This window comes from Camellia sinensis, chromosome 1 (genome assembly GCF_055761805.1).
Source record: "Camellia sinensis isolate YWXY chromosome 1, ASM5576180v1, whole genome shotgun sequence".
NCBI lineage: Eukaryota > Viridiplantae > Streptophyta > Magnoliopsida > Ericales > Theaceae > Camellia > Camellia sinensis.
This window is the reverse complement of record NC_138961.1, coordinates 204,840,823-204,864,363: the sequence shown is the minus strand read 5'-3', so window position 1 is coordinate 204,864,363 and position 23,541 is coordinate 204,840,823. Positions and strand designations below refer to the sequence as shown.

Below are 23,541 nucleotides of genomic sequence, written 5' to 3'. Positions count from 1 at the left end.
CGTTCACCGTGACGAAGCATTGCTTGGACATGATCTGATCTCCATAGACTTCTTCAATTACCCCGGTATCGTTGGGGAACCGCATTACTTGGTGGTAGGATGACGCCACTGATCACATGGCATGCAGCCATGTTCTGCCCAAGATGATGTTGTAAGTGGAGAGGACCTTCAATACCCAAAACTCCACTTGTTTCGTCACGCTTCCTGCTCTGACTGGAAGAATTATTTTACCGACGGACCATTCTGGCATGGAGTTGAATCCAATTATGGGAGATACGGCATGCGCCAAGTCTTTGTCTTGCAGCTTCAATTGTTTAAATGTTTCGTAGTACATGATTTCACATGAACTGCCCTGGTCAATCAGAATCCGCTTGACGTCAAAATCCTTGACTCGGAGAGTGACGACCAGGGCATCATTGTGAGGGTAGTATATTCGTTCCAAGTCTTTATCCGAAAAAGACATGACGTTTGTTGCCTCTGTTTTTCCCTTCTTGATGGCAGGTTGGGCACTTAGCACCTCTCTAAAGTGCTTAGCCTTTTTGATTGATCCCCTGAGCTCGCATACACGCTCAGGTTCAAAAACTCCATGTATCACATTGATAATGCCTTGAGGCAGGGCGTCGATTGGCATCCCATTGGGGTTATTATAGTCCTGGGGAGCTGGCTGCGTCCCTCCTTCAATGTATTTATCCAAGTGACCTGCTGCCACCAACTCCTCCAGGTGTTGTCTCAATGGTGTGCAATTCTCAGTGCGGTGCCCCTTTTCTTTATGGAAGGTGCACTGCGATCTTTCGTCGTAGTCTTTCTGTGCTTCTCCCAGCTTGGCTGGCCACTTGACGAAAGGTTCATCTCTTATTTCACTTAGAATCCGATATATCGGTTTCTTGAACACCGTGGTTATGGCAGTGTGGATTCTCAACCATCTTTTATCCGGGTCTTCTCCGTTATCTCGTCTGCCACGTCCATTTCTGTTCGGTCGATCTACCGTATTAACCTTCGCTGAGGTCTTCTTTTCTGGTACTGCGGTCGCCCCAGATTTTGCTTTGGCACGTGCGCCATCCTCTTCTACCCTGATGTGCTGATGCACTCTTTCCATCAAGGCTTCCATGGTGAGGGGTGGCGTCATGGTAATCGAGTCCCTTAGTCTGTTCCCGACTGGAAGGCCTCTTTTATACTGTGCAATGGCGAGATTAGTGGGGCAGTCCCCAATCTGATTGAATGTCTCCCAGTAGCGACTATTGTAGGATCTTAGGGTCTCTTTATCGCCCATGTCGATGGAGAGTAGCTGGTCGATCTCCACCGGGGTTTTAGTGTTTGTTTGGAACCTTGTTACGAATGCTTCTGCCAATTGCGCCCAAGAGGCTATGCTGCCCTCTGGAAGTTTCTCGAACCAAGTCAAGCCTAGGTCGCCAAGGCTAGATGGGAAGAGTATGCATATTAAGGCCTCGTTTCGCCTGTATACAGCCATGACCTGGCGAAAGTGGCTCAAGTGTGAGTAGGGGTCCGTCTTTCCTTCATATGTAGTGAATTTGGGCTGAAGGAAGCCTGATGGTAGGGGCGCGTTTTCAATCGCCGGAACAAACGACGAAGTCTGCAGCCTTGCTAATGCTCTGTCTGTTGGTTCGTAGGCAAGGCGCGGTATTGGCATTCCAACCTCGACGCTTCCATGCGTCCGAGGAGCCAACCGCTGTAAGGCAAAAATTCTGTGTGGATCCCGTGCCTTGGCATCCTCCTTGCATCGTGCCTTTTCTTCGAGCACGGTTTGTAAGTCGGATGATCTGGGTAACTCCGTCTGTCTAGATCTGGTTTGATGCGAATGTGAGGGCCAATACGTGCTTCCTTCAGTGTATGATCTTTCAGATCTTGTCCTCTTAGACCTGGAGTGACGAGTTCTGGAAGACCTGGATTGAGTATCGCCTGTCCTGAGGTTTCTGCTCTCTCCTTGCGAGGGTGTGGTATTCCTACTACGATTTTCTGAGTGGCGAGAGGGCGTCCTGTTTTTGCGCCCTTCTCCTGTCGCCACTTCTTTTCTCTTTATCTGGTGCTTCAAGGCCTCCATGTCCGCCGCCATCTTCCTTATTAATTCATCTTGCTCCTTTACGCGGTCTTCCAGTGCTGTTAGTCCGCCTCCTCCCCCTTGTATCCCTCCTGGGATTATGTCGTTGGGGCTCCAAATCTGCCATGGGAGGGATAGAAGGTAGTCCTTCACGCCTTGCACCCCCATCTGGTGTTTGCCCGTCGATGGTGGACTGCGGTAAATCTTCATTGTGCGCCATTGTTTCTAAAAAGGAGAAGCTTAGTCAAGAGGTTTTGTTCTTGTCTCAATTCCCACAGACGGCGCCAATTGTACAGGAAAGAAATAAACCTTCTCGTATAATCCTGTTGATTAAGTCTGCGCTCCTCTGTACATCGTCTCTTTATCACCTGAAAACACAAACGTGAGCTAGCCGGCGGGTGTGCGCCGGAAACCTCTCCGATGCCTAAGTCAGTAAGCTTGACAAGTAGACAAAAGCTCTGTGTATTCAGAAAGTAAAGTTGTGTGTTACCTCTCCAAAGGTGATGTTTGTGAGCTTTTATAGGTTTCGTGTAGCACAATCCTAGTAGGACTTCTACTCCTCTATGCAGAGTCCCGCTAGGATTCATACTCCTGAAAGATAATGCTTATCCTTCAACACCCCCCTCACTGCTTAAACCAAGTGAGATGGTTTTATCACGGCCGAACTCCAATACGACCGAAGTAAACATGACTATGCACAACCGCAGAATAAGCCGAACTAGCTCTTCCTTTTACTGCTCTTACGTCGGCTTCTCATGCACAACACATGGCGTGGTTAGACCGAACTAACAAGCCATGACCGGTGTAACTCCAAGACCGGTCTAACTTCGCAGTAACGTTAGACCGATCTAACTCCGATCTTCTGTCGGACCGGACTAGATTCACGGCTTTAGGACCAGACTAACTTCCAAATATCCATACGACCGGAGTGACTTACATGGCCCTTTTACTCAGCCCTTCGTATTGCGGTCCAAAACGGCCCATTTACCCAGCCCTTCGTATTGCGGTCCAAAATGGCCCATTTACCCAGCTCGGCCCAATTTTCCATACAAATTACCCTCACAGTATAGTTTTTAATAAATTAAAAGTTAGAAAATAAAAATGGATATTAAAACTTTGATGTAATTTTTTGTAAATTAAAAATTAATAATCAAAAAAGTCAAAAGCCAAATACACGCCTCCCTTAACTTTAAGATAATTATTATTTTTTAACTTATTTATGTTATTTTTATCTATTTTATAATAATGGACTTTTTTGAATTTATATAAAGTATTTTTAGCTTACCCTGATTAATCCCAGAACTAGCTATGAAGTTTAGCGACTGGACAAATTTTTCCAATAATCTTTTGAGGTGACTCAAACTTAACACCTTACATTTTATAGAAAAGGCTTTACCGCAAAAGAATTATGATATCTGTTTTTTTATTTTATTTTATTTTATTTTAATTATGATATCTATTGTAAGAGCACAAAGTTGATCTATCCATTAAAGCGCGAAGGCTTGATCAATGATGCAATTTGTGAGAAGTGGACTTGATCCAATGATGCTTGTTGGTCTTATGTTTTTAATTTTTTTTTCCCCAATATATTGGAAATTAATTAAAAGTACGAGAAATTACATCAAATTAGAAATTTATATCTATATAATATATATAAAGCACGGATGCAACGTGAACAGTAATTTCAGCCATATATGAACAGTGTTTTGTAATAGTTGAAAAGTCGATTTTGCCCTTGTGCTTTATAGCTTTGCTTCTTTGGATGCCAGGGTATTGATGGAAAAATATCTTCAAATTACTTACAGCTGTTTATCAAATCAAAGAATCCATGTAGCCACTCTCTCTCTATAATATGTCCAGATAACCCTCCCTTCTCTTCTCAAAGCTGATCTCCCTCTACAGACCCCGATATTCCAGCACCTCCTCCTTACTCTGACCGATCTCCTCCCTCCTCTCTCCTCTCACCGATCTCCTCCCTCCTTTCTCCTCTGGCGACCACGGATGACGTCTCCTTTGTGGTGCCGATTTGTTTGATTTTGTGGGTATTCATAGTGTTCACCAGCGAATCAAACGAAAATTGAGCCCAAGGATGGAAGAATACGACACAAGCTTCTATTAAGGTAAAGACATAGATGAAGAATGTTAGGTATTTCGATTTTAGGTTCATTTTGATCCAGTTAGGGTTTGTAAAGTGTTTTAATTTTCTTTGGTTCTGTTAATTAGTTGGGGTTTGCATGATGTTTACTGTGTGTATATTTTGTGGCTTCTTGTTTTTCATTAGGGTTTCAATTTTATTATTGTTTTAATTTTCTTTGGTTCTGTGTTCTTTTTCTTTCTCATTAGTTAATTTAATTTAATTTTTTTCATTTTTATTCTGCAATTTGGCTTACAATTTGAGCTAAAAAATTAATTTTGTTGATCATATTCTGTGCTGAGGCCTTTGGGATTCTATGCTTAATATTAGGATTTTTTTTGTCTGGTTCATTTTGAGATAGTGCACTATTTTTTGCCTCATTTTGTTTTTTTCCCTTGAAAATGTAGACATTGATCGAGTTACGAAATTTAAGCTATTTGGTCTCAAAACTAATTAGATTTTATTGATTGGTAGATCATATGACATGTAAACAAACGATGGTGGTTCACTCTATCACTGGCTCTGTTTCTTTTCATCCACTTATGTTAACTGAACAATTTATTTGATTTGATGACTTTATGGGTTTCTATTTAGAGAGAGAGACGAGTATTACTTAAGAATTTACAAATAAAAAATGAAAAAATGTATATATATAGTGTAGATAATGTGTTATTATGTAATCATTGTAATAAATTATATGAATATATATATATATATATATATATATTTATTCATTTGAGATTCACTTGTGTATATTGCAGGAAATAATTTTGTGTGAGCTAATTTCTTTCTTGCTTTTGCATTTTGATTTGATGCAATTCAATTATTTTGGAAAATTTGTGAATTGGCCTAATTACTTAAAAGCATTTTGGTTGGATTTTTTTTTTTTGTTTTTTTTATTATCAAAATTTAATTTTTCTTATCTCTGGGTTAGCTTTTTATTTTTGTGTTTGATCATGACTTATGGGTGTTTGTAATCTGGAAGATTAGGTGTTATGTAATATTAGTTAAGAACTTATTTTATTGATTTTAGTTACTCATGAATATCAATTTTTCAATGGGTGTTTGTGTGTCTTTCTTTTCTACTTTTTAAATCTTACCGCCTAAATCAAACTTCATAAAGTTTCATTTATACCTAAACTATAGTATGTTGGTTGATGCTTAGTCAGAGTATAATGTTCCATTCTCCTCCCGTTTTCTTTTGATTAACAACATTAGCCAAGAATGTATTTAAAGTAGCATCATCTACCCAAGATACTTTAGTTTGCTTACCAATCTAACACATGATCAAATAAACTGTGTAAATCATTAGCGCCAATTGCTTTTTGGTTGCAAAGCTTACAACGCCCTTTTGACATTACATTCTTTTCATTTTATTTTTTATTTTTTTATTATGGTCTACCTTTGTATTGCTTTTTTATTCCTTTGATTAAATTGAAAAATATATCATCTGTGTCAAAAGTTCAATAAACCTCAACTATTTCTTAAGATCACTTTTAAACGTTGATTTGAATGGTTAAAGGTCCAATCTTTTTTCTTCATTGCTTTTTTTTTTTTTTTTTTTGGGGGGGGGGGTTGGGTCAATGCCTTAGGCCACTATGGAGGGTTAAATAGAAATGTGAGGAAAACTACACAGCCATTGGAGTCTTCGCCAATGGTTTGTTTCATATTTAGTGGTTTCATATTTCTTTGTGATGTGAGTTTGCAATAAATTTTGTAATTTCCTCTCTTACCTTAGTAGATTTTGTTACTTGCTTCATAATTTTTTTTTTCCATTTGTGTAGCATTTAATAAACAAATTGTAGGTGTATAACAACAATCATCTAGACATGGATATGCATTTCTTCTTTCTCTGGTTATGTGTGCACAAATATGGGATTTAAGAGAGTTGTTGTAGGCTAAGATTACACTTTCTTCGTCTCTATTGCAGGGAAATAATGGATTTTGTTACAACAATATAGTCTGTCAAATACATAGGATTAACAAGATCAAGGTAAGTACCTTCCAACATTTAGCTATCATAATTTCTGAAACCACAAATTAAAGGTAATTGTTACTTGATAATTTGCGCACATAATGTTTTAGATAATTGTTATAATGATCTCAAGCATTATATGTTCATTATTTCAACTTAGACAAAACAAAAACTACATTGAATAAATTATACAACAAAAAGTGTTCCCTTTATGAAGTAGGCTACTTTTTAGTTAGAAAACAATTTGTTAATTTCAACAAACAAATGTTTGCATTTCGCATGATCAACACTAAAACATTTGATATAATTTCACAATTGCACTTTTGTTTTCATTTTTCTTATCTATCCAGTGTACAACCAAACTTTGAGTTAAGAGAACTATGTGGGTTGTCTAGAGTTCCCCCTTTCTTCCCTACATCTACGCCGCTGCTTCCTCTCATCTTTTCCCCCTTTTTTCTTTTCTTTTCCCCTTTTTTGTGTTGCCCATTAATCAATATTTTTTAATATTTGTGTTTGCTACAATACATTTTTAATGAAGAAATTGTCCTTGAATGAATAAAGGAGAATTTTTCTGAATGCTTGTCCAGGTCATGCATTGTTAACACCACAACAAATTCCTTGCATTTTGAATTTTCTAATGCCATAAAAGTTTTTTATTATACTTCAAAATTGAGCAAAACCCACATAAAGACAAAAGCATGTTAATCATAAAGACAAAAGCATGATTGAACCCATTAATCTCCAATCATAGAATGTTACAGAAGGCTTTATTATACTTGACAATTCTTAAAAATGATAAGAGTATTGCAAAATTCATTACGAAACCAAATAGGAATCCACAATCACAATACCCAAACGAGCTGAATACCACATGTCAAATTTTTAATTTAACCGCAAAAATAGCTTAGCAAAAACCCATTAATCACCAACTATGTAATGCCATAAAAGTTTTTTATTGTACTTCAAAATTGGGCAAAACCCACACAGCAATGCAAAATTCATTAGAAAGCCAATCGTGCAATTCAGGTGAAGGTTCAATGTAGATCGAACTTTTGATTCACTTGTGAGATCCAGGTAGTTCAGGGGGAAGAGGTGTGGGGCATAAAAGTGCAGAAAAGCTGCAGAAATTCCTAAATCACAAAATTTAGCTATTGATTATTTCTCCACACAAAGGAGGAAGACCCATTGGTGACTACCGCCACCGTTGACATCTGCCCAAGGCAGCTAAGCAGGAAACGAGCTCTTGCACTTCTCCCTTCTGCTAGAGTTCTCACACTCCCCTCTCCCATCGTTCAGGTTCGCTTTTCAGAAGTTGGGGTTTTCATACATACAATATTTGATATTTGTTTTTAATTTTTTTTCTTCCCTGTTCATCGATTTTCTCTTCTTGTGAAAATAGTTTTTTTCGAATAGTTTTTGTGAGTTGCAAAAAAAAATTGCAATGACCAAACCCTAATTTTACCCCTTTTTTTGGGCCGCAAATCATAATCCCAACAGAATAATATGATGTTTTATACCTAAATCGACTAAAGATGATGCAAGGGAAATAGAAAAAAATAAAAATACGTGTACTGTTTTTTTGGGATCCTACCTAATAAATTAGGATTTCTTCATCTTTATATCTTTAGGTAAAGTATATCATTTTGTTCTATTATTATTATTATTATTATTATTATTATTATTATTTGTTTATAGGGGAAAATGGTGTTTAATTTTCTTCATTTTTGTTGGTTTTTTTTTCATTTATTTTTTATGTTTTGATTTTTTTTCTTGTTTTTTCTTTTGATTTTTTTCGTTTTTTTTGTTCTTTATTTTTTTTTCGTTTTTGTTTCTTGCTTTTGTTTATGTTTGGTTTTTATTTTTTCTCCCAAGCAGTAAATTTACAAAGGTTAAGTCCAAGTTTGATTTGACATTGGTGTTCGGCTTTCTTTAGGGTTAATATTGTATTTATTCTGAAATTCAATCTTATATGGGTAAAGGGTAAGGGCTGGAGATGCTCTTTGTTGTTTTTTTTTAGTGTAAGGTTGTTGTGAGCAAAAATCTATATTCATGTTATGTTATTATGTTAATTGTTGTTTCTCTGGTTCGACCTTTTTATATGTTGTTAAATTTATTCATATTAGTTTGTAGATATTTATAATACGCATGATGTGAAGGTAATGTTTAGAGTTGTATAGTGATATGTATAAATCTTCATACGTATCTATGATTTTAATTTTTGTGTTATTATCGTGCTTGATATATTTCTTTCATTGGTTGTTGATTCCCCCCTCTCCCGGCTCAAATTTGTTATTATCTTATTCGTTCAAATATTTTTTTTTTGGTTCTATTTTTTGTGTGTTATGTAACATCCGGCAGATCTTGAGGGATCTTACACAAGGGTGATTTGAGGTTTGTTATGTATTTTCGGTAGATTATATTTGTTTCTTGGTATTTCTTTCTCATTAGTTTTTTTTTTTTTTTTTCATTTTTATTCTACAATTTGGCTTACAATTTGTGCTAAAAAAAATTAATTTTGTTGATCATATTCTGTGCTGAGGTCTTTAGGATTCTATGCTTAATATTAGGAGTTTTTTTGTCTTGTTTATTTTGAGGTAGTGCACTATTTTTTGCCTTGTTTTTTTTTTTCCTTCAAAATGTGGACATTGATCGAGCTACAAAATTTAAGTTATTCTATATAAAATTAATTAGATTTTATTGATTGGTAGATCATATGACATGTAAAGGAACGGTGGTTGTTCACTCTGTCTTTGGCTCTGTTTCTTTTCATCCACTTATGTTAACTGAACAATTTATTTGATTTGATGACTTTATGGGTTTCTATTTAGAACTCAAATTTTAGTTTCTCAATATTTGATGTTGATTTTGCATAATTTTTCCATCACGGTCCCAAATGATTCACATCCCAACACATCAACAACCTCCTCCACTTCTCCCTCTATCAAGTCTTTTATCGCTCATTTTTTTACTACATCACTGAGGGAAAACTCCTCACCATTGCCATCGTTTAGCTCAAATTGTTTTCTAACACCTTAATGTCTTTCACTATATATGTGTTTTATCTATTTATGTAGTGTTTCAACCCATTAGTGACTGTGTTTGTGTCAATAGAGAGAGAGAAAGAGAGAGAGACAATGATTACTTAAGAATTTACAAATAAAAAATGAAAAAATGTATATATTTATAGTGTAGATAATGCGTTATTATGTAATCATTGTAATAAATTATGAGAATATATATATATATATATATATATATATTCATTTTGAAATTCACTTGCATATATTGCAGGAAAAAATTTTCTGTCTAGAAGATGCACCATCAAAATCACCTCAGAGGAAGCTGCTTGCATCAATATTTTGTGTGAGCTAATTTCTTTCTTCCTTTTGCATTTTGATTTGATGCAATTCAATTATTTTGGAAAATTTGTGAATTCGCCTAATTACTTAAAAGCATTTTGGTTGGATTTTTTATTTTTATTTTTATTTTTAATCAAAATATAATTTTGCTTATCTCTGGCTTAGCTTTTTATTTCCGTGTTTAATCATGACTTATGGGTGTTTGTAATCTGGAAGATTAGGTGTTATGTAATATTAGTTAAGAACTTATTTTATTGATTTTAGTTACTCATGAATATCAATTTTTCAATGGGTGTTTGTGTTTCTTTCTTTTCTATTTTTTAAATCTTACCTCCTAAATCAAACTTTATAATGTTTCATTTATACCTAAACTACAGTACGTTGGTTGGTGCTTAGTCAGAGTATAATGTTCCATTCTCCTTCCCTTTTCTTTTGATTAACAACATTCGCGAAGAATGTATTTAAAGTAGCATCGTCTACCCAGGATACTTTAGTTTGCTTACCAATCTAACACACGATCAAATTAACTGTGTAAATCATTAGTGCAAATTGCTTTTTGGGTGCAAAGCTTACAACACCCTTTTGACATTACATTCTTTTTATTTTATTTTTTAGTTTTTGATTACCGAAGAAGAAATAATATTTTATTAGAGATGATAAACAGGAATCCAATAAACAGTAGACATTAGGATAGACAATTCTAAAACTACAATCTTTCCCATAAAATCCTAACTCACCCAATTGGACAATACATTAGTACAAGAGCCAAAAATGGGCAGGAACCTTCTCTGTGATAAATGATCCAACATTTGATACTCAATTCATTTGACATTGAATACTTTGCATGGTTGTTTATTTAATGAGAGGCCTCTTGTTAGAATGCACATTCTTTGTATTATATGGTGGCTTTTGTTGCTTTTGTTAGTTTGAATGGGAGTGTTGTTCTTGCTAACAACCATTTTTACTTTTATTGTTTCATTTCATTTTTATTTCATGATTCTTTTTCTTTGTTTTTAATAAAAGTAAATTAGTAATGTGAGATTTATTTCTTGCCCTTCCTCCTGATACTAGAAGTGCAAAAGAAGCTTATGCAGTTTCTAGATTTTTTTTTTGATCGGCAAAAATAAAATATATTGATGTCGAAGAAAGGTACAAGGTGTACAAATGAATAGATCAGTGGAGACAAAAGGCCAAGGCTAAAGCAACAAAAAAGGGAACAAATTCCAATCAAAATTGGGAGTAGCACCAAACAAGAACCAAAACAAAGCCAAATAAAGCAAGTAGCAAATGCTGCAAACAAAACACTAGCAGCAATTGATGCCGAGAAAATTCCCATCTCCTTGCTGCACTTAGCCAAAAAAACTCCAATGTTTGAAAGATTCCTACAGTGCTGAGCACATCCATAATTTTGTTTCAAGACCAAACACCTATTACTTAGGTTGTGTTTGGATCATGAATTTAGATAGAGATTTGGAAAAGAAAAGCGAAAAATGTAGGTAAAATGTGAATGAAATATAATAACATTTCACCCACCTTTTCCTTTTCCTTTCCCTTGCCCTTTTCAAATCCTTACCCAAATCCATGCTCCAAACACAACCTTAAGGTAACAGGTTTGAAAAGTCGTCTTCTTCCTATACAAAAAAAGCTCTTCTACAATTAAGTTGCAAAGAACCATCATGATCACCTATGCGGAGAAGATTAGCCACATTTCCATCCTTAATATCTAAAAGTTGGAAAAATCTGCAACTAGACTCTCATCAAGCCATTTGTCCTGCCAGAAATTAATATTTTTGCCATCCCCTAACTTTGGACTCAAATTTTCCCTGAAGATTTGGAACTTGTCAAAAAATTTCCATTGGATAGAAAAAAACTCCATTCTCACGTTGTAAGATCTATTTTCAGACGAAGGTTCCAACTAATTAATTAGATCATTGGAATTATTGTACCAGTACTTTGTAGTCCAGTGTGGCCATTAAACCTAACCCAAAACATCACTTGCATTCATGCACTCAAAATCTATTTCAAATATTAAAGAAAACACTATTATGCTCCAATGATGATTTTTTTTTTTTTTTAAAAGATAGAATCCAATTTTGTTTCCGCTTCTTGTTAATCTAGAATTGATGTTGTGGAATGACCATCTGTGATCCAATTTAGTGAATGTAAGTTGCTAGAAACATCTAATAGCAAACTGGACCTTATTACCAAAAGCTAATTATCAAATATTTTAGGCTCAAAAAACTAAGCTTGTGGGTTTGGTTTAGCTTTTAGATGTGAAATTCCCTCGCTATTCAATTTGCACCATCTTGTTGATTAATTTTCTCTTTGAATTTTGAATGAGTTAATTTGCATGCATGCTCTATGTTTGAACTGCATAAAACACAATGATTTGAGTCTAACCCTTGTAAGAATTTGCTTGTAGGTATGTTCTCTGTTTCCTTCTTTTCAAGCAGATGATTAGCTACATATCTTATCTCCAATCCATGCAAATAAGGATGTCTAATAATATTTATTATGGTCTACCTTTGTATTGCTTTTTTTATTTTATTTTTCCCCATTAAACTATTAAATAAGAAGGGTTGATAACCTTTCTTTTTATTGTTTTTAAATTATTTTTTTCATGCTTTAAGCAAGTAGAATAAAAGTTTTGCAAACAAATCATGTTGGATTATTCACATGATCCTGATCTATTTGGTATACATTTAGAATGAAGGAGTTGATGGCATCTAAAAGGTTGTATTTGATTTGAAATGCTAAATAATGAAAACTTGATATTTCTTTCTAACAAATATAATGCAGAGCAACTCTGGCTAAGGATTTAATAGAAAATTCAGTTCATGGAGGAAATGGTGGTGGTAGGTCTCACTGCATTACATACAAGCATGGTTTGGCTCATCTTACTCATAATATACCAAGTAAAAGTGGGTTCACAATTGATGAGGGATTTCAAGTCCTGCCATTAAGGATGATTGAGTACTTGTTCATTTGTCAAATAGAGAAAACAATTGCTTTATTTTTATTACATCATATTTTTAGGAATGACAATTTTGTTGGGAAAATAGATCTTGTAATAGGTTTTATTTTTTATTTTTTTTGGTATAAGTAATAGTATTTGTTAAAAACTTTGTATTGTTGAGTCGATCTTGTTGTATTCATGATCAAGTTGCTAATTTTGTGTGTTTTATGCAATAGCTCAAAACTCATTTAAATACACAAATGTAATGGGCACTATCTGGGCATTAGTTAGCGTGCCTTACACCCGGCCCTTTCACTAGTATTTACAAATTCAACAACCAACTCAAAGAAATTACACCTAACACAACCGAGCAATAATCACAAAGAAACCACTAAGTCTAACTCAACAATTACATAATACAATTCTTATAACAATAAAAATAAATAAATAAAGGATATCAAACTTATCTCCATATAATTTAAACTCATACTCTTACACTATAAAGTAGTACTGCACAACTACCAAGTCCAAGACTCATATTCTTGTTAATCTTATGTTTAAAGCCTAGAAAATCAAAACATATAGGCCATTACAAAAGCCTAGAATTCACGAATTAATCAAATTGAATAAGTCTATTAATACATAAATTAATGGCGAAATTATACTAAGAGACCCTATAGTTTGGAATTTGTATTACTTTAATTCTTAACTTTTCAATTGTCATGTATTTGACTATAAATTTTGAATCACGTCTCAAATAAAAACAATTGAAGACATTGTTACTCCATTTCAAGGTCATAGTTGTCAATTTGACAAAATATAAACTAGTTTAACAAAAATAAATGCCAAAAGATTATTTTTAAATTTTAAAAAATTATTTCTTCCCACAAAAAATAAAGTTATATAAAATGATAAATTTTTTTATTTTTACCAAATTATTTTTTAGTGTGTATTTGGATGATGATCATATAATGAGTATTGTTTTTGTTGATATTTTTAGATGATTATCATGTACTAGATGGTTGTATTTGTTGTTAACAGATATTTTTTTGATGGTTATCGTGTAATGAATGAATATTAAGCATTTAATGTATAATCGATATGTTTAATATCTGAAATATTTTTAATTTTGAATTTTTTGATTTAATGAATTGGTTTAATAATGATATCAATGTTGTTGTCATGTTTGACATTTGAAAAAATAAAAGCTAATTTAACAATAATAAATATCAAAAAAATTATTTAAAAAAATTATTTCTACTCTCCCAAAAGATAAAATTATATAAAATGATGTATTTTTAAATTTTTTTCACCAATTTAATTTTCAGTTTCTTAGACAAATTTTCTAAAAATAGATTATGAAAACCAAACTAGAACTTTGTAACCAAAAAAATTCCAACATTATTCATTAAAAAAAAAATGTAATATGTTTGGTTTCAGTTTTCTGAATTCAATTTTTTGGAAATTGAGTTTTATGTTTTTTTTTGTTTTTTTTATTTTTAGTGAATATTTTTAAAATTTTAAGCAAATTTTTACTTTTTTAGATGCAGCTTACTTAGATGTATCTAAATAGTAAAATATTTGTAAAAAGATATTTTAAAAAATTAATAAATACAAAAAAATACAAAAGATGTATTGAATTTTCTTTTTTTTTTTTTTTTGGCTTTGTATTTTTGATATTTTGTTTATTTTTATTTTTATTTTTATTTTTTTTAACAAATATTATACTTTTTAAGTGTATTTATGTTAGATGTGTCTAAAAATAAAAAAAAATGCTTAAAATGTTAAAAAAAATCATTGAAAACAAAAAAAAAATATGAAAAATAAAGAAGTAGAATTTTCTGAAAAGTATTTTCTGGAAACCAAAACCAAACAAATTGGTTATATTTCAAACAACATATAAGTTAATCAATACAAAAATAAGTTGTATGACGACTTTGCCCTTCAAATGGAGCAACAATGTCTTCAATTGTCCTTATTTATAATAAGATTCAAAATTCAAGATCAAACGTATCACATTTAAAAAGTTCGGAATTAAAGTAACACAAATCTCAAATTATACAAACTGTTAATATAATTTGCACTAAATTAATTACAAACTCATATACATAATATAGATAAGATTTTTAAAAATGAATTTCACTCACAAAGTATATTTATTCATATAATTTTACAATAATGATTCATCCCCTTTTTTCTTCACCCCTTGACCCCCTCTCTCTCTCTCATTGGTTACCTTTTCTTTTTCTTTTTCTTTTTTTTTCTGCTCCTCCAATCACCACCCGCCACATGACAAAGGGGTTGAGGGATGACCCCAAAAGGGTCCCAAGCATTGTTCATAATTTTATGGGTTTGATTAACAAGTGACGTTTATTCTGAAAGAATTCAGTTGTAAGTTCTCGATCTCATTCTCGTTCTGTTTTTGGTCTTTCTCTTTCCCTCAATTTCTAAACCCTATTATTTTTATTTTTTTTAATTAGTTTAGGAGGTATCGTGAAGTATCTAAAAGCGAGGACCTTGTTCAGACGGTAACGACGTTGATCTAGGTCAAATAAGATGTATGAACTGTTCAGTGAACTTGGTATTCATCTCTGAGTCAACTTGATCGAGTGAGTGACTCACTGTAGAATACACAATCTCTATACCCTTTAAAGTTTTAGGTAAAAAGCTTGAGTCTTTGTACATTGGATCAGAATTGGGATTTATCTCAGATTTAATTTGATCAGTTCAGATTTCAGATTTATAATATTTTTAAAAATAATAAATTTAGTCAAAGTTAATTTAGAGCGTGATTTATGAAATTAAGTTCTAGACCCTATAAGCTCTTCGCTATTTTAATATGTTGGCTAGTGGTTACTAGAAATAAATTTTGAACTTGGTTTTTATTTTGAGAAGAAACACAATCTGATTTTTATTTTTTTTAAAATTAGGTTTCTTTTGGTTGTGTTTATATACATATGCATATATATATATATATATATATATATATTAAAATCTATGATACACAACCCTAAAATAGGAAAAATCCTAAGAAATTGATAAATATTTGTGATGAAAGTTAAGAATAGTTGTGGTGTGTTATGTCAATTTGTAATAGAAGTTACGAATGATGAATTTATGGTGTGTAGTAAAGTTAAAGTTACACTTTTTATGGTGCTAAAAATAATGATTTTTATGATTTATTTTACAAAAAGTTATGGTGGTGTTATGGAGGGCACACACCATATGCACCATTTTAGGAATGCAAATAGTAGCTTCTCTAAATGTGTCTCTATATGTATATCCAAGAATTGATTCTTTCTTCTTCTTCTTCTTTTTGTTAATTTTTTTTGGTGGTATTTTCCAGTCTATGTAATTGGTTACTAGTTTTGACATATCAATTGTCATATGAAAAACCACTTTGTCTGTCATCTTAAGGAGATTGTTAACCTATCTATGTTGCTGTAGAATTCTTGGATATCATCTGTTTTTAGGAGCCTTATTTACTGGGATTTGCTTTTCTTTCTTTTTAACTCTGTGTTGGTGGAACATTCACAATTTGTTTGTGCATGTTTTCTACACTTTTTCATCCCATCCTTCCCATTGATGGACAGGGTGGTGTTATCTACATTAATAAATATTTCTTTGATGATAAAAATTAAAAAAAAAAAAAAATCGCTTTGACATTGTTACTTCACTAGTTTTCATTTGTGGCCTTGCTATGAGCCTATAAGACTATACATGAGTGACGTAAAGATTTTTTTGTAGGAGCTATTTCATTTAATTTATGTTCTTGAATGGTAATCCTTAATTATCGTAACTTAGTTTTTTGGTTGCATTAACATTGCATCTTGTCATGTTGGGTTTTCATTTGTACCTAGTTATTTTGGACATATTGGTTTTATGAATGATTTGATTCATGAAGATTGGGAATGGTAACACTACCTACCTTTGGCATGATAACTGGCATCCTTTAGGTCCCCTCATTCTCAAATATGGGGACAGGATTGTGTTTGACTCTGGTTTAGAATCACAGGCTACTATTTCTAGTATCATTAGGGATCAGAATTGGTAGTGGCCCAGTGCTCAAAATTGTGAGCTTATTGAGATTAGGAATTCTATTATTGGTGACATGGTTCCCTCTAACTGTAAGGATCAATTTGTTTGGACCTCTTGACCTAATGGTATTTTCTTTGTTTAGTCTGCTTAGGATTTGTTTAGAGTTCATAGACCTAGAATGACCTGGCATAAGCTCATTTAGTTTAAGTTTCATATTCTTAGAGTGTGTACTATGGTTTGGTTGGCTATTCTGGGTAGGTTGAATATCCTTGATAGGTTGGTTGTTTATGGGATTAGAAGTTCTACTAAATGTGTTTTGTGTAATCATCAGGATAAGGATCATGATCACCTCTTTTTCAGTTGCAACTATTCATTGAATGTGTTGGGCCCTCTGTTAGCTATGTGTAACATGTCTTGGCCTATCTTGAACTTGAGTAATCTCGCGGACTAGTTGTCTAAACAGTTTTTTGGTCATTCTTTGGCTACCATTGTTAAGAGATTGGTGTTTACCTAAACTGTTTACTGTATTTGGCAAGAGAGAAATGCTAAGATTTTCTCATCTGGCTGTTCTCCTACTACTGTTATTGTGAAAAAAGTTGAATCTCTTGTGAGATTTAGGTTGTTATCTGTGAACAAGTTTAAGAAGCGTGATGCCAATGATTGGTTTTTGGATTCATGGCAACTCCCTCCTTCTGTGTTAAGGAATTCATGCTCCCTGATTTGTTTGTCATTCCTCTCAGATTTCTAATGCTTCATACTATTTTTCACTTCCCTCTTGTAGGTCTCCTGGATTATCTTTGGAGTAGCACCATATTTCCTCTCTATTTTACTTTGCAGGTTGAGTTGTTACTAACTTAAGGGTGTTATAGGTTGAGTGTTGTAAGCTAAAACAGTTAGGGTAGCGTGAGAGTGTCTTTGAGAGTGGAGTGTGGTGAGCATTGAGGGTTGAGTGCATGTGAGCTTATATATGAGGGTTAAGTGATATAAGCTTATAAATCTTTTACATATCTATGTGCTAATTTTTGTGCAGGTTGTCAAGCTGATTTAATAATATGGAGGAGGGTTGAGCATGGTTGTCACGACCCGCTCCCCGTACCCAACGGTTAAGTATCATGATGACCAGTAACTGAAATTATCTCCGGCCAATTCTTAAACAAATTACTAAACGCGAGCGAAAAAATATTGAAGGGATGATACCAAAATAATCATTGGAACTTACATTTTTATAACAAAATTTATTGACCAAAAAGTCTAATATTTACATATGAAAAATAGAATTATAAATACTATAAAAATGTTGTGTGTGTCTATTCCGCAGCCTCACGTCTAAGACTCTCCAAAACCTATTTTTGAACTGTATTGTTTCCTGAAAATTGGTAAACAGTTATAAGCACATGGCAAAGTGAGAAATATTATACTAAGAGTATAAGGGTATAAAATTACCATGTATAATTATTGACTAAACAAAACTTGATATTAAAATACAGAGAATATAATACGGAGATCATTTGACATATAATACAGAAATCATATAAACAAAATAATCATAGTCATGGTACAAAACGGAACATAACAGATGTATGGACTCAAGAGGTGACTCGTACGAACTCTATCCAATGCTCTCTCTCCTTTAATGGCCACAATATTAGATACAACCACCTTTTCTTTTCTTTTTTTTTCTTTTTTTTTTTTTTTTTTTTTGGGGGTAATGACTAGGCTAAGCTGCTTTTAATGACAAATTGCTTACCCATTTCAGAATTTGTCCCAGCACCAACTTTTAATTTAAATCTCTATTTTATCATATTACTAAATATTGTCTCACCCCCTACCAATGATATAATATCATACCAATCCTTGATACCTTCTTTGAATTAAATGTCTTAGGCAGCCATGAATTTTGCTCCACATTGTATCTTTCACACAGAACTTTTCTTTATATTGCAGGAGTAATTTATGATTTTTAAGTGATCCAATACCCATCTCACCAAATTCTCTTGATCTAGTCCCATTGTCCCATTTAATCACCCTAAGCTTTCTTTAATCCTCCTTGTCTACATTGAAATTTCTCCAATTTATTAGCCACACGTAAGGAATCTTAGGGTTGGTTTGGGGTGTACTAAAAAAGTGCACTTTTTGTCTTTTTACGAAAAGATGTGCAGAAAAGTAGAGAGGTGATGTGATAGAAAAAAGATAAAAAGATGGATTATATAGTAGATGACAAACAAGGCTTTAAATACATTCATAAAGTAAACTGGTAAATTACCAAGTGTGGACATGATTAATATCATCCTAATCAAACTCATAATGTAAGTTTAAATTTTCATTACTGATAATATTTATAATAAGAACTTGCTTTTCTTTTGCCTTCTTAAATGTAGGTTGCTAAAGATGGATACTATGATCTTGCTCGAGTGTTGAGTGGATATGAATGGAAGGCTTATTCACTTGCATATTCAATTGCATTAATTTTAGAATTGCAGATTGTCATTGGTTATGCAACAATCGTAGCAGCATCTCTAGGATATTGTTCAAATTGGGATTGACTTAATTTTGCTTTTTTTTTTAAAAAAAAAAAACCTTAGTTTCACTTTTAAGTATTGGTTTTGATCAACTTACATTTTGAATTGTAAGAACATGTGTAGGTATAAATAAAAATATATATATTTGGATGTTAAAGAATTGATGTGTGTGAACTGTCAAATTGATGTATGTGAATATTATTTATTGCTTAAGCAATAAATAATTTATTATTGAAAAGTAATTTGTTATTTGCGATGGTAGTTTTTGCCATCCCAAATACCAATTATTATTATTTTTTAAACAATTAGATGTTTTACCAACACAACTATTTATCACTGAAAGTCTACTTTCGGCGACGGATATTGCATCGTCAAAGGTCTCATTTTTTGCCGATGCAATTTGGGTTGGCAAAAGTTTCACATAATCATCTTATTTGAGTCATTTTTGCCAACGCAAGTTAAAATGGCAACGATTGATGAAGGCTTTTGCCGACTAAGATATTTGTCGCTAAAGATATCACTAAGGCCAAAGTGCCACAAAAATTTTTCTCGACACACCTTTGCCGACGCATTGTCGACGCAGCTTTATGGGTCGACACTAGGGGTGCGCGGTGCGGGTCGGTGCGGTTTGAGAGAAAAATAGAAACCGTATGGCGGGTGGCAGATTAATAAAAGTGTCACTAGAATTTGCCATTTTCCTTATCAAAAATCGGCGGTTCGGTTGGCAAATAATGGCGGATTTGTCTTGGCGGTTCGAGTGGATTGGTGGTTTATAAAAAATATAATTCAAATTACAAAACTTAAATCAAAGAGTAAAAAAAAAGATGAGAGATACCGTGATGTTAAGTATCTTGCGAAGCTTTTTTCTGATGCAGCAAGTGTAGCAACAACATGATAATATCAACGGCTATGCCATCAGTTCTTTACAAGCATCTATAGAAGCTACAATGATCAAATACAATACATAAAATTAATATCATTCAGGGTTTCCAATATATTGAAAATGTTTACTGTTGAAAAGTATTTAGATTGAAAAGTGAGCTAATGCAAGTTTGCAACATGGCCAAAAAAAAAAAAAAAAAAAAAAGATCGAAAAGTGAATCGGAATCCAACTTTATTTTGGACTACTGACATCTTGAATACTCCTCGAACAGTAATGTAATACTATATTCTAAGGTATAGAACAACAAGCAAACTTAAGTAAAAAAGAATTTTTAAAATCTTATAAAACATGATTTAATAGCGGCGCGGGTCGGTGCGGTTTAGAAAAAAAATAGAAATCGGCGGATTGGTAAAAATGTCACTAGAATTTGTCACTTTTCTAACCAAAAATCGACGGTTCGATTGGCAAATAATAACGAATTTGCCTTGGCAGTGCAGTTCGGTGCGATTTTAACAATTTCGACGGTATTATGTACACTCTTAATCGGCACAATTCTTTACTGACAATATTTGCCTTTTACCAACACATTTTATTGTGTGGACAAAACTGCTTTTTGTTGTAGTGAGCCTCTCAATTATATCAGGATTTCGGTGTCTATGCATCTCTCACACTAAACATCTTGGGAACAAAGCGGCTCACCAGTTAGCTAGGATGTCTATTTCCTTTCCTGGTCTGTCTGTTTGGATGGAGTGTTCCTCCTACTTTGAATGTTGTTGTACTTTTAGACTCCATGCCTTGATGGCTTATAATATATCCCTTCTAAATTTTTTTTTTTAAAAAAATGACTTGCATTAGCTAACAATATTTAAATTGATTACATAATATTATACGATGTATGTATTTTTATACATGATATATCAATATTTTAAATTTTTTATAAAATTATTTAAAGACACTCATTAACAAAATTTATATTTTATATCAAATTTTAGAATCTGTTTCCATATTCATAACACAAATACGTCAAAACTTCTACGATTGAGTGCAAATGGTAATTGGGCATTTTGATCATAAACTAAGCTAGCCAATCTTGTTCCAAAGCTAGGGTGCTTTCCTAAAAATTAATGTGCTAAGTCCTCGAATTCTATGACCACTTGTGTGACGCCGTACAACAATTTAATAGTAAATTAGGTGAGAAAGTGGGAATAAGTACTTATTGGGCGCACAACGGACCCACTAAACTCTATGCTTTAAGCATCTAATTCCCAATTTTCCAAATTTCTAAATCCAATGGCTCTATGCAAAAGTTAATCCAAGCCCTAGCCTCTAATAGGAGGACCAAAGCTCCACTAATGTCTTAGATCCTATTCCCTGCCTCCCGTGATACTATTTTACTATATCTTCTGAGCCAAAAGCAAAATTCGAAATGGAAAGCATAATTTTTACATTTAAAAATTCAAAATTTTTTTGAAACTTTGGAAAAAATTAAGAATAAAAAGTTTAGACAATAATATTAAAGATTAAAAATTCAGATGCAAAAAACTATCAAATAAAGCTTTGCGTGGTCCAAATTCAGGGTTGGTTTGGCAAAAGTTTTTTTAACAACTTTTTGTTGTTGTTGGCTCCGTTTGTTTTCAGAGATAGAATTGAAGGGATTTATAGTGAGGGGATTAATAGTGAAGAATTGTTAAATGATTTTTATATAAAATAATAAAACAAATAAAAAAATATAAAAAATTAAATATTATATTTAAAAAAAATTTCAATATATAAAAAATAAAAAAATTATAATCCCCTCACTATTTTTCTAATACCATCTCTATCTCCTCCTTACCAATCCCTCTTCCAAGGGGACTACTAATACTAAAGGACTAATAATCCCCTCCCCATCTCTCAAAACAAATACCCCATTAATAATACCAAGGGATTAGTAATTCCAATACCCTCCCTATAACCCCAAAGGGGCTTGTTGTTGTGTTTTTATAATTTTCAAACAAATTTTTCACTTTTATGTTACTATTAGATTAGAAGACCTTAATTTTTTTTTAAATTTAGTTTCTTTTATTTATTTATTTATTTTGAATCTTGCAAAAATGAATCTAAACAAAATTTTGACCAAAAAAATTTATTTTTTTAAACCCTTTGTTGTCTTTAATCAGATAAAAGTGTTTAAAAAAAATGTGAATTTTTTATTCTTTGTCAAATAGAGATTGAGAATGAATCTAGAGTAAATACTATTTTTTTTGAAATAAATCTAAATGTACAAAAACAATTGACAAATTAAGGGGTTGTTTGAGATGTTCTAAATAAGTGTACTTTTTGACTTTTTATGAAATATGGGTTGGATATGGGTTGGGTTGGAAGTGATGTGACTTAAACAAGATGATGTGACTTAAATAAGATAGTGACTTTTTGACTTTTTAACTTTTTTGGAGGATGTCAAACTTAGCCTAAGACAAATATTAGTGGGTTTACAAACTAAAAAAAAGGGTAAATTACACTTTGTCCTCCTAAAGTTTCACAAATTTTTCACTTTGGCCCTTTATGTTTGTAATCCTTCCCATTTTAACCTTTCATGTTTGCAATTCTTCCCACTTTGGCCCTTTAAATTTGATTTTTTTCACTTTGACCCTTCATATTTACAATCTTTCCCACTTTGACCCTTTATCGTTGCAATTATTCACACTTTACTCCTAGACTAATTTCTATCCAAAAAATTAACAGAATCTACCATATCACCAACACGTCAGCTCCACTTGTGATGTAAAAAATTCACTAAAAATGCAAAAAATGAAAAATAGAAACGAAAAAATTGATTTTTTTTTTTAGTCTTTAGTCAAATTTTTTTCGAATTTCATAAATATTATTACATTAGAGATGCATCTAGCTTAGATGCACCTAAAAAAAATAACAAATATAACTAAAAAAAATAAAAAAGTTCACTAAAAATGACAAAAAATAATAATAGTACACTTTTCATTTCAGAATTGACAATACTGATGTTTGAGTCAGTATTTTTTTATTTCTTTCGTCTTTAATAAACTCTATTTTTTTTAGTTAAATTTATTTTTATTTTTTTAGGTGCATCTAATCTAGATGCATCTATAATGCAATAATGTTTATGAATAAAATTGGAAAAAAAAAAGTTCACTAAAGACTAAACAATTCCAATTTTTTGCTTTCTATTTTTCATTTTTTGCATCTTTAGTGAATTTTTTATATCACACATGGAACTGATGTGTTAGTGATGTGAAAGATTCTGTTAATTTTTTAGATGGAAGTTAGTCTAGGAGTAAAGTGGGAAGGATTACAAATATGAAGGGTTAAAGTGAGAAGAATTGTAAACATGAACGGTTGAAGTGGGAAAAATCTAACTTAAAAGGCCAAAGTAGAAAGAATTGCAAATATGAAAGGTCAAAGTGAAAAAATTAAACTTGAAGAGCGTAGAAAATGGATGAAATCTTAGGGAGGCAAAGTGTAATTTATCCTTAAAAAAAATCAAAAATTTATCTAAATATAAAATTTAAGTTTAAGATTTGTGTCCACTTAGTCAATATTCCGGCACTCTTATATATTAACACTTGTCTCATAAAATTTTAATACAAAAATGATAGATCCTAT

The 23,541-nt window shown here is 32.5% G+C and overlaps 2 long non-coding RNA genes across 3 annotated transcripts; both read left to right on the top strand.

Moving 5' to 3' along the window:
* Positions 1 to 3,894: 3,894 nt before the first annotated feature.
* On the top strand, positions 3,895 to 12,700 carry LOC114315160 (uncharacterized). Of its 2 annotated transcripts, none has more exons than XR_003647685.2 (4): positions 3,895 to 4,176; positions 6,121 to 6,183; positions 9,457 to 9,528; positions 12,324 to 12,700. It is a non-coding gene; the product is annotated as an uncharacterized LOC114315160 (long non-coding RNA). The 2 variants fall into 2 exon arrangements; XR_003647686.2 differs by having other exon boundaries at positions 11,947 to 12,700.
* A 2,124-nt stretch (positions 12,701 to 14,824) lies between these two features.
* LOC145801849 (uncharacterized) lies at positions 14,825 to 19,194 on the top strand. Its single transcript, XR_014343513.1, has 2 exons — positions 14,825 to 15,089; positions 18,897 to 19,194. It is a non-coding gene; the product is annotated as an uncharacterized LOC145801849 (long non-coding RNA).
* The last annotated feature ends 4,347 nt before the right edge of the window (positions 19,195 to 23,541 follow it).